The sequence below is a fragment of the Petromyzon marinus genome, unplaced genomic scaffold (genome assembly GCF_048934315.1).
Source record: "Petromyzon marinus isolate PM22_M1 ecotype Great Lakes invasive population unplaced genomic scaffold, UKy_Petmar_22M1.pri1.0 PM_G_Scaffold_66, whole genome shotgun sequence".
NCBI classification, from domain to species: domain Eukaryota; kingdom Metazoa; phylum Chordata; class Hyperoartia; order Petromyzontiformes; family Petromyzontidae; genus Petromyzon; species Petromyzon marinus.
In genome coordinates, this window is record NW_027423020.1 from 1,060,001 (window position 1) to 1,070,592 (window position 10,592).

At 43.5% G+C, this 10,592-nt stretch overlaps 1 long non-coding RNA gene across 1 annotated transcript in view; it reads left to right on the forward strand.

The window, feature by feature from the left end:
- The window catches only part of LOC142919887 (uncharacterized), a 7,950-nt gene extending 698 nt beyond the window's left edge, over positions 1–7,252 (forward strand). Inside the window, exon 3 of the long non-coding RNA XR_012938523.1 lies at positions 4,136–7,252. This is a non-coding gene — a long non-coding RNA (uncharacterized LOC142919887). The remainder of the gene's footprint in view (positions 1–4,135) is intronic.
- Positions 7,253–10,592: the final 3,340 nt, after the last annotated feature.

The following is a 10,592-nucleotide window of genomic DNA, read 5'->3' on the forward strand; positions in this document are numbered from 1 at the left end:
ACGTGTATCAATGTCTATCGGTCAAAGACGATAGACGGAGAGACGCGCAAACTCCAAATATACAGCAGGCATCAGGGTCGGGATCGAACCCACGACTTCCTGTACACCAGGTGAGGTAGTTAACATCTCACCACGGAGAGAGACACGCAAACTCCAGTTAGCCTCGGTTATGTTCGTTGATCCTCAATTAATTACTTGGTGGAGTGAGGAAGCATTCATGCCAAGCAGATGAAGGTGGCCAGGCGTGATTCTAGACACGCCACCGCCTGTTTACCCAGTGACAGTCTACAGTTTGTGTTTGCAGTAACATCTATTAACTCTAAATTTTGATTTAAAGCTTTCGTGACTGCAGTAATTCATATTCTTAGTTTTTTCGGTAAAGTCACGTTGAAGAGAAACAACAAAATAATAAAATATATATAAAACAATAAAAAATTCTCACGACGTGACTTTACCGAAAAAACTAAGAATATCTATTAACTCTGTTGAACACGGAGGTTATATCATAACAGTAGTTTACTTTTGTTTTCCTCTGGAACTCTTTATAAGAATGGAAACAGGAGGTGAACACAGCACACACATACAGCTGAAGTCGGAACTGTTCATCCCAGCATTTAAGGACATCTGAGCCTGGATTCACACCTCTAAGTTGCGATTGAATGTTAATTTATGCATACTCTTTGGTTCTATTGGGTAAAGTCACGTAGGTGAAAATAAAATAACAAAAAATCACGACGTTTCGGCCACAACACAAACGGCCTTCATCAGGTGAAGGGACGAGACTGTCTGGAGGACAGCGCTGGAGTGAGAGAAGCCACGCTTAGATCACGACCTTTAAGCTGTGTGAGAAGAAAACAAAGTGCCTTGACAAAGGAATTAGCATATAATTTAGCATTGAAATGACTCATTGAACTAGCTAAGTTAAAGTATACACATCCGCAGAGGTACCCCTTGACAAAGGAATTAGCATAGAATTGAAATAGCTGAGTGATTAGCTTGTAACTGGTCATAGAAATAGCTATGTTAAAGTCAGAGCATATACATTCACCGAGGCACCTAGTACCAATCAAACAGGAGAATTTAGCGAAACACAACCACGCTCAGACAGCGGACCTTTAAACTGTGTGTGAGCAAACAAGGTGTTCTGACAAAGAAATTTGCGTAAAAATTAGCATTTGATTGGCCGATTTTAGAAAAGAGGTGGTGTATGTGCCGGTGGACTTGCCGTTTGGCGCGGGGGGGAGGGGGGGAGGGGGAGTTTACCTATTGATGGTGTGAAAAGGGAATTTATAAGAGCTGCGAAAGTTTCGGGTACCACTACTTGAAAAAATATACCGTACCATTGAAATTAGTTTAATGTTTAGTTCGATTTAGAACATTTTTCCAATGGTTGCTTAATTTGAAACCATCTTCTCGGTTGAAATTGTGTCTGTGTTTGTAGATCTGAATTGCTTCATTAACAAATCTCTGATAAAAGGCCGTGGGTTTGCAAAGAACCTTGGTATCGGAGAAAATTATATCGTGATCCCCCACAGCATTGTAACAGTGATCAGCAACGGCAGAAGAATTCGTTTTGCCGTGTTTCAAATCTGATTTGTGCTTGCGAATTCGGTCAGAGACATGTCGCATTGTCTCCCCGATATAGCAATCACCGCAGGGACAACTCAATTTGTAAGCCCCGGGGTACTGTAAGTCAGGAATGACATCCTTCACGAATGGGATCAGATCACGAATTTTGTGTACTGTATTGAACCGGACCTGGATCTTGTGTTTGTTTAGAATTTTGGAAATCTTTTTAGTAACGCCTGCTATATATGGAAGTGTGATGGTTTTGACCGGAATATCAAGTGGTTGTTTCTGTATGGAGGGAGAAACAGCTTGGCGGATGGTACGGTCAGAGTAACCATTCCTTTTGAGGGCCAGGTGTACATGTTTTAATTCACTGGTCAGGTGGTGTTGGTCCGAAATGCAATGAGCCCTATGGTATAAAGTTTTGATGAGAATTCTTTTGGGCTGGGTGGTGGTGGGAATCAGGTTTCAAGTAGGAATCTGTGTGGGTGGGTTTCCTGTAGACAGAATGCCCCAATGAGCCATCAGGTCTCCTCTCAAACAGAACATCTAAGAATGGTAGCTTGCCATCTTTCTCCACTTCCATGGTGAATTTGATGGCGGGATGTCTGGAATTTATGTGGTAGGAAAAGGTTCAGAGCTGGGAGGCCATGTGGCCAAATGACGAAAGTGTCACCCACATATCTCTTCCACAGGGAAGGTCTGAGGGTGGAAGTCTGGATGGCGTCTGATTCAAATTTCTCCATGAAAATATTGGCTATCACTGGTGATAAGGGGGATCCCATGGGGGTACCCTCATTTTGTTTGTAGAAGGAGCCATTCCAAGTAAAGTAGGAATTGTTGAGGCAGTGCCTAACCAGTGCAGGTGTGTCGGGGTCTAGTCCATGGACCAAATTTTCAATTATTTCAATGGTATCAGGTACTGGGACCTTGGTGAACAAAGAGACCACATCGAAGCTGACAAGGATATCGTCAGGGGACAGTACAACGTCTTTGACCATAGAGACCAATTGGGCTGAGTTAAGTACTGCTGAGGCGGTCTTGCCAGTGAAAGGCAACAATGTATCTGACCGAAAACGGGCTAGTCTATAGGTAGGGGAGTTGATCGTGGATACGATGGGTCGAAGTGGGGTGCCTTCTTTATGAATCTTGGGAAGACCATAGAATCTAGGGGGTCTTGCATCAGAAGGTTTTAGGGAGGGACGTTTAGTTGGGTCGATTAGGGAGGTCGAACTTGTGATGCCCTTGTTGGTTTTTATCGCTAGGCTATTAGTAGGGTCATTTTTTTATTTTTGAGTAACTTCCATCGTTGAGCAGATTCTGGATTTTGTTGTTGTATGAATCTTTATCCATAATAACAGTAGCGTCTTTATCGGCTGAGAGGATGACTATATCACTTCTGTTTTTTAAATTCGCGAGTTCAGAGCGTTCATTTTTGCTGATGTTACTAATGGGTTTCTTAGCATTCTTAAGAATAGTGGCTATTTCAGCTCTCGCAATGTCTGCTTGGATGTGTCCTACGCCTTTGAGGGCTACATCGACGTGAGAGATGATATCATCTATTGGTATGTGTTTTGGGGTGACATCAAAATTTAGTCCCCTAGCCAGTACTGTTTTCAGATTGTCCGAAATCGGGGTGCTACTCTGATTAATGACGATTTTGTTAACATCTAGTTTTGTTATATGTGGAACTGGGTTCTTCTTTGATAGGTGGTTGAATTTAGAAATCAGGTTAGCTTTACATTTGACTGACAGTGACTCAGCAGAAGAAGCAGTCATGTTGTCTACGTGATTCCAATCAGAAGGTGACATTTTTTGTGTTAACATTAAATGAGCTTGTAGGAGAGTCCTGTCTAAAGTATCGAGTTCAAATCGGAGTAGCCTTATCCTCTCTGAGATTAAAGATAGGCTAGCCTTAAGCAGAATCTGTTTAGAATTCGGAGAAGATACAGCAGCAGAAGTGAGTGTGAAAGCGATGGGTATTACCTTGTGATCGCGGCATCTTTTGAGGAAGGTCAGCGTCTCGATGAGCTGTGACTTCTTGTCCCGTTGTCTGTTAAAAGCTCTAACAGATAGGTGAAAGCCCTCCCCATAGAGGTTATCAATTCTAGATTTAAAGCTTTCGTGACTGCTAGGATCCATACTCTTTGGTTCTATTGGGTAAAGTCACGTAGGTGAAAATTTTCATTTATGCATTTCTGCATAACACAAATAGTATTGTTTTCAACACTCTTTGCTATGTCAGCTGAATTTAGCTTTCATAAATATTCCTTTTGTAGCCAGACAGCTGAAATTGTGTACTCGGAGTTTTGGATTAACATTCATTTTGAAGATACGAGGGCTTCCAGGCATGTTTATAACCATATGCCCTCTCATTGTGTGCCATAACAGCCCTGTGATGAATTTGGGAAACGTTTTTACTACATCATAAATATATTAATATAGACGTGTAAGTCACATGTGACTATATATGCATTCCTCTGTGCCTCGATACTGACGTGTAGATGGTGTGGATATTATTTTTTTCTGTCTGCAGCTGACGCTTCCTCTGATGCTTCCTCCGCAGAATTGATCTGATGGAGCAAATGCACTCAGCGCAGCTCGGTACTACAAGTCAACAATGCGACCAGCGTGCATACAGCACGGATCGGACTGGAAATTTGACACAGCACCAGAGAACTCACACAGGAGAGAAACCCTTCAAGTGCACTGTGTGTGGGAAGGCATTTTCACAGTCATCAAATCTGCAAAGACACCGGAGAACACACACGGGAGAGAAACCCTTCAAGTGCAGTGTGTGTGGGAAGGCATTTTCACAGTCATCTGTTGTTAAAAAGCACCAGAGAACACACACGGGAGAGAAACCCTTCAAGTGCAGTGTGTGTGGGATGGCATTTGCACAGTCCCCACATCTTAAAGAGCACCAGAAAACACACGGGAGAGAAACCCTTCAAGTGCAGTGTGTGTGGGAAGGCGTTTGCACATTCATTAAGTCTGCAAAGACACCAGAGAACACACACGGGAGAGAAACCCTTCAGGTGCACTGTGTGTGGGAAGGCGTTTGCACATTCATTAAGTCTGCAAAGACACCAGAGTACACACACGGGAGAGAAACCCTTCAGGTGCACTGTGTGTGGGAAGGCATTTTCACAGTCATCTGTTCTTAAAAAACACAAGAGAACACACACGGGAGAGAAACCCTTCAGGTGCTTTTTGTGCGGGATGATGTTTGCACAGTCATCACATCTTCAAGCACACGAGAGAACACACACGGGAGAGAAACCCTTCAAGTGCACTCTGTGCGGGAAGGCGTTTTCACAGTCACCACATCTTAAAGTCCACCAGAGAACACACACGGGAGAGAAACCCTTGAGGTCTACTCTGCAGGAAGGCGTTTGCACATTCATAAAATCTTCAAGTACACCAGAGAACACAGAAGCATCAGAAGATCTGCAAGGAGTGGAGTCTGAAATCAGCTTGTGAAAGTCAAAGTGCCGCAATAAGCCCATCCCTCATGAAACACGAACCGGAAGAAAATCCCAGCTTGGACACTTTTAAAGGTATCAAGGTGAAATATGAAGAGGTGATGGTGAAATATGAAGAGGTGATGGTGAAGAGGGAAGAGGTGATGGTGAAATGTGAAGATGAAGATTCAACTCCAAAATCGGACCTTCACATTGATGGAGGCAATGTGAAGCCAGAGGTGAATTCTGACTGAGGCAGAGCGAGGCAACTCCCAGCAATTCATGGAAGTGGAGGTGTGAGTGGACTTGCTCCTAGACAATACAAAGTCAAATGGAGACCCGGTGGATGTGTAAGCTTGAGACGGTCACAGGCCTTTAATGAAAAGAATGTGAAGTTGAACACTCAATTCCTAGGTTCAACCTGCAGAGTAAGAGCGAGCGGCCAGTCTTTGTGGACCCGTGGATTGTGGAGATCTCTGACCAGGAGTGAGAGCCAAGAAGCCCCCAAGCATTCACTATGTTATAATAATTGCATTTACACGGTGCTTGCTTAATCGCCTCGGCAACTCGGAGTTTTGTATCTCGTCTGAAACACTCGAAGAGCATCCCCAAGTAGCAGCTGCCCCTGTGTGGCACAAGGTCGTGGCCCTGCACCGGCATGCATTTATTTTTTCCGCCTGAGGACGACCGCTTGTGTTACGATCGAAACGTCGTGATCTATTATTTTTTCTACCTACGTGACTTTACTGAAAGAACCAAAGAGTATGTGAACAAGAGGCTGTCAGTAGAGGGCGATGATTGATGTTTCATCTCAGTTTTGTAATTTGTCACTAATGTTTAGAATTCGCCAGCATGCAAGGGCCTACTCGTTTTGAATGACACAATAGTATGTTTTACATCCACTGTTAAGCAGACGGTGCATATTTTTTAAAATAGCTTTTTAATCAGATGTTATCTGATGCAGTAGATTTCACTGCAGTAATTAAATTTTGTTAAAATTCCAGTCAATAATTTAGAATGAACATCTTCTTTGGTTCTTTCGGTAAAGTCACGTAGAATGAGAATAAAATAATAAATTAATAAAATAACACGATTAAATTCTCACGACGTTTCGGCCACAACACAAGTGGCCTTCAGGTGAAAGGAACAAATCCGTCGGGACGACAGAGCTTCAATGAACGCTGTTAAGATTCGTAGCGTCTTTTAAGCTGGTTTAGAGAGGTGAGGCACCTTGACAAAGGGGTTTACATATAAAACAGGAGAATTTAGCATTGAAATAGCTGAGTGATTAGCTTGTGACTGGTCATAGAAATAGACTGGTCATAGAAATAGCTTTATTGTGTTATTTTATTATTTTTTTATTTTGTTCTCATTCTACATGACTTAAGATGAATCCTTGCAGTCACGAAAGCTTTAAATCGAAATTTAGAATGAACACTTGTCTGATTTTGTGTGTACATGCATCACTTTTTTTTATAAGGGTCAAACATTGAATAAGTGATGTTAGGACAAAGTGCGTGTGTTTTTGGAAGTAACCTGTACAGATAACTCAGGTGAGTCCCGTTGTTCTTGTGATACAGGTCAAAGGGTACTTTTGTGTTTCAGGAAGCATCTGGAGCAACTCATTGGCTTTGAAATAGGAAGCACACTCGGATCATTCATCAGTTACAAGACATACCACCTTAAAGTTACACGCAGAGGAGATACATTCTCTGCAACACGAATTATAATTTTGTCTTACGTGTTGACATAGATTTTGTCGAACTTGGACTAGAAATGCTCCTTGCTGATTCACGTCTGGATGTTCACAACCATGGGTTGAACCAAGCCCCACTGCTGTTGAGACATTGTCCACCAAAACCGGTCCACAGTTGGCTTGCACACACAGTGTACACACACAGTGTATACACACACAGTGTACACACACACATAGTGTACACACACACATTGTGTATACACACACATAGTGTACACACACAGTGTCCACCAAAACCGGTCCACAGTTGGCTTGCACTGAATAAATGCTGCAGTAATTATGGACTCGCACGAAGGCCGTGGGATTTATATTTCGTGTTCAACATTCCTTTGTTTAGTGGAGAGACCGATTAAATTAAAGACGTCTTGTCTGCTGATCTTGTTCATATCTGTGTACATCGATATCCCACATTGCTTGCACGTACACATCACACGCAATTAAATAAATAAAAAATAAGAACGACTTCCGGGGATTGCGAAGATCGAGGAATCTCTTTCAATGGAGCGAGTTCAGTGTGTTCGATTCAACATCTTTCTGTCTCTGTCCGTCTGTGTCATCTGTTTGCCTCTGTGTTTCTCTCTGCCTGTCTCTCTGTCGTCTCTGTGTTCCTCTTGTCTGTGTCTGTCCGCCTGTCCTGTCTGTGTGTGTCTCTCTATCAGCGTCTATCCAACCGTATTCAACGACTGTCAGTAGCAACACGCGCCCGGTCAACTTGCACGGCCCGTGACTCAAACTTGCTCAAAGGAGTGTTTATTTGTAATTTATTTCGCACCGTACGTAGCCAACCGTGATAATCTATGGGTCTCTGTGTGAGTCTCTGTGTATCTGGAACTTATTTCGCACCTTACGTAACCGAACCTGCCCAGGAGGAGCGGCTGGTATCTGTGGAGCTGTGGGCTGGGTAAATCTGTGAGCAGGAGCGAGAGACAAGATCCCAAGCATTCACTACGTTATAAACAACATATTTGCACTTATAAGTCGCTTGCCTAATTGCCTCAGCAACTCGGTGTTTCGTATCGAACCTCATCTCAAACAATCGAAGGGCGCCCCCTAGTGGCAGCTGCCCCTGTGTGGCACAAGGTGGCCCTGCACCGGCCTGCACGTGGACATGAGTCTGTCGGTAGGGGGCGATCATTGACGCGTCATCTCCTTTGTGGAGTTTCTGGATAGTGTTACTGGAATTGCCACAATTTTGACTGTGACACCGACATGCAATGTGCGTTGTGAGTGACACAGTGTTTTGTTTGACACCCGCTGTTAAGCAGACAGCGCATATTGTGGTGAATGTTACTGGGGTAGCCAGATATGCCTGGCGGATTTGAACCTTGAACCTCAGCAATAAATAGAGAATGCGCTACCATATTCCTGGTTCTTTCGGTAAAGTCACGTAGATATAAAACAAAAAATAAACAATAAAAGATTTAAAAATGAAAAAGTTAATACAAATAACAAATAAAAATAATAAATTTCGATTTAAAGCTTTCGTGACTGCAAGGATTCATCTTCTTTGGTTCTTTCGGTAAAGTCACCATGTAGAATGAGAATAAAATAATAAATTGATAAAATAAAATAACACAATAAAATTCTCACGACGTTTTGGCCATAACACAAAGCCGCTTGTGTTGTGTACGTACACACACACAGTGTATACACAATAATGTCCACGTTGTTGTTGCTGAGTTCATGCACCCAAGGGAGGGGGCAATGGAAAATGAATCTAAATCAACTTAAACTCCATCCCCGCTCTGTGACGTCACCACTCAGCATGACCTCAACGGCATGAAGTGCCAGCGGGAGGTGTAACTCGCTAGTGACGTCATGTCACCAAGGTATTCACGCTCCCCCAACCCCGTCCACAGCGCTCTTGAGCGTGACGTCACCTCCGCTTGGGTCACTGCCGATATCAATCCAGTGGCAATCCTTATTTGGGCAAAGCTACGCCCAGTGACTGCGGTTCATTAACATAATGTATCCGTTGAAGCCGTCGGGTTCAGCAGCCACGCCCCATCCCTCGACATATGGCCAGTTAACATTAAACATAATTTATTCAGTTACAGAGCCGCTCTTTACGGGAGGGGCGTGTCTCTTACCCCGGAAGTGACGTCATGTTACCTGCTTACCCGCGTGACGTCGCGAGGTAACAGGAGGCTGCCAATCCACGCTTGCACTGAAATCCGAGGTGAGAAATTCTCATGGTAGTCGTGGTGGTTGTTGTTGTTTACCAAGGTAGAGCCTCGCTCTCTCGTAGGGATGCCAGTTGAGTAGCAGCGAGCATGGGAATCGATATCCAGGTTGGAACTTTACAACGCGGGGCCTAGCCACGCTCGTCCTTGCCTCCTGCCCTCGCCTGATTGCGTTTACTTTAATTATCTCGCTTAAGTTTAATTTGTCTTCACCCGGCTCGCCACTTTGTTTTATTGTAAATATTCACTCAGTTTTTATTTTTTTCACCAGGCCAAGCCCGCTTGAGCTGCTATACTGCTCTTGTTATCAGAAGCAACCTGCCCACAACAACACAAGGTGAGGCTTTGTCAACGTGTGTGAATGTTTTGACTTAAAACTTTCGTGACTGCAGGAATTAATATTCTTGGTTCTTTCGGTAAAGTCACGTAGATAGAAAATTTAATAAAAATAACATAATGAAAATAAATAAAAAATAAATTGTAAATAAAGCAAAAAAACCCACGTTTTGATCGCAACACAAGTGGTCTTTATTTAATGTAATTGTATTATCTGTTATTGTTATTTTCTATCTACGTAACTTTACCGAAAGAAACAAGAATACGTGTGTCACTGTCTATCGGTCAAAGACGCTAAACGTAGTGATGAATCCCTGCAGTCACGAAAGCTTTAAATCGAAAAATGGAACAGATGTGTTATATTATCTTGGCTTTGTGAAACACAGGTAAAAAGAGGCCTTCAACATTGATTGTGCCTTTGTACCGACAGTTGCTGAGTGGTCCAGTGCCATCACCATCAGAATCCATGGTCAATCCACTGCTGGACGAGGTTCCCAAAAAGCTCTCACCATCTCCCAAGATCCCGAAAAGTATTAATCCACCCAGTACCTGCAGGTGATACTCATCAGCTGATATCATCCCGTCGTCTCGATGGGCATCCTATTGGCCGCATTCCATTCCTTGGCTGTCATTCCATCACTATCCTCAACCAACCATCGGCCAACATTCCATAACAGAATTCAACCAAGGGAGAGTATTTGAAAGGATGCGATTAATTCACCCACCCAAGGGATACGGGTCCATAATAGCAAATCATTACAGTCGCAGGCGCACGGCGAATTGTAACGATGGAGACATTACAGCACGCCGTCGATTTGCGGTGCGACGATGCAATTAACTGAGCTCGATTTTTCGATTTGAAGCTTTCGTGACTGCAAGGATTCATCTTCTTTGGTTATTTCGGTAAAGTCACCACGTAGAATGAGAATAGAATAATAAAATAATAAAATTCTCACGACGTTTTGGCCACAGCGCAAGCGGCCGTCTTCAGGTGAAAGGTACATTGAAGCTCTGTCGTCCCGACAGTTCTGTACCTTTCACCTGAAGACGGCCGCTTGCGTTGTGGCCAAAACGTCGTGAGAATTTTATTGTGTTATTTTATTATTTTATTCTCATTCTACGTGTTGGTGACTTTACCGAAAGAACCAAAGGAGATGAGCTCGATTTATTTTGGGCAGTTAAAGGCCACCGGCGCAGGCACACTAGATCCCGGGGACGTGAATAACTCCACGCGCATTCAGGGCGTCCACATTGCCCTGTCAAGAGGCTGCAGGAGGGCGGGTG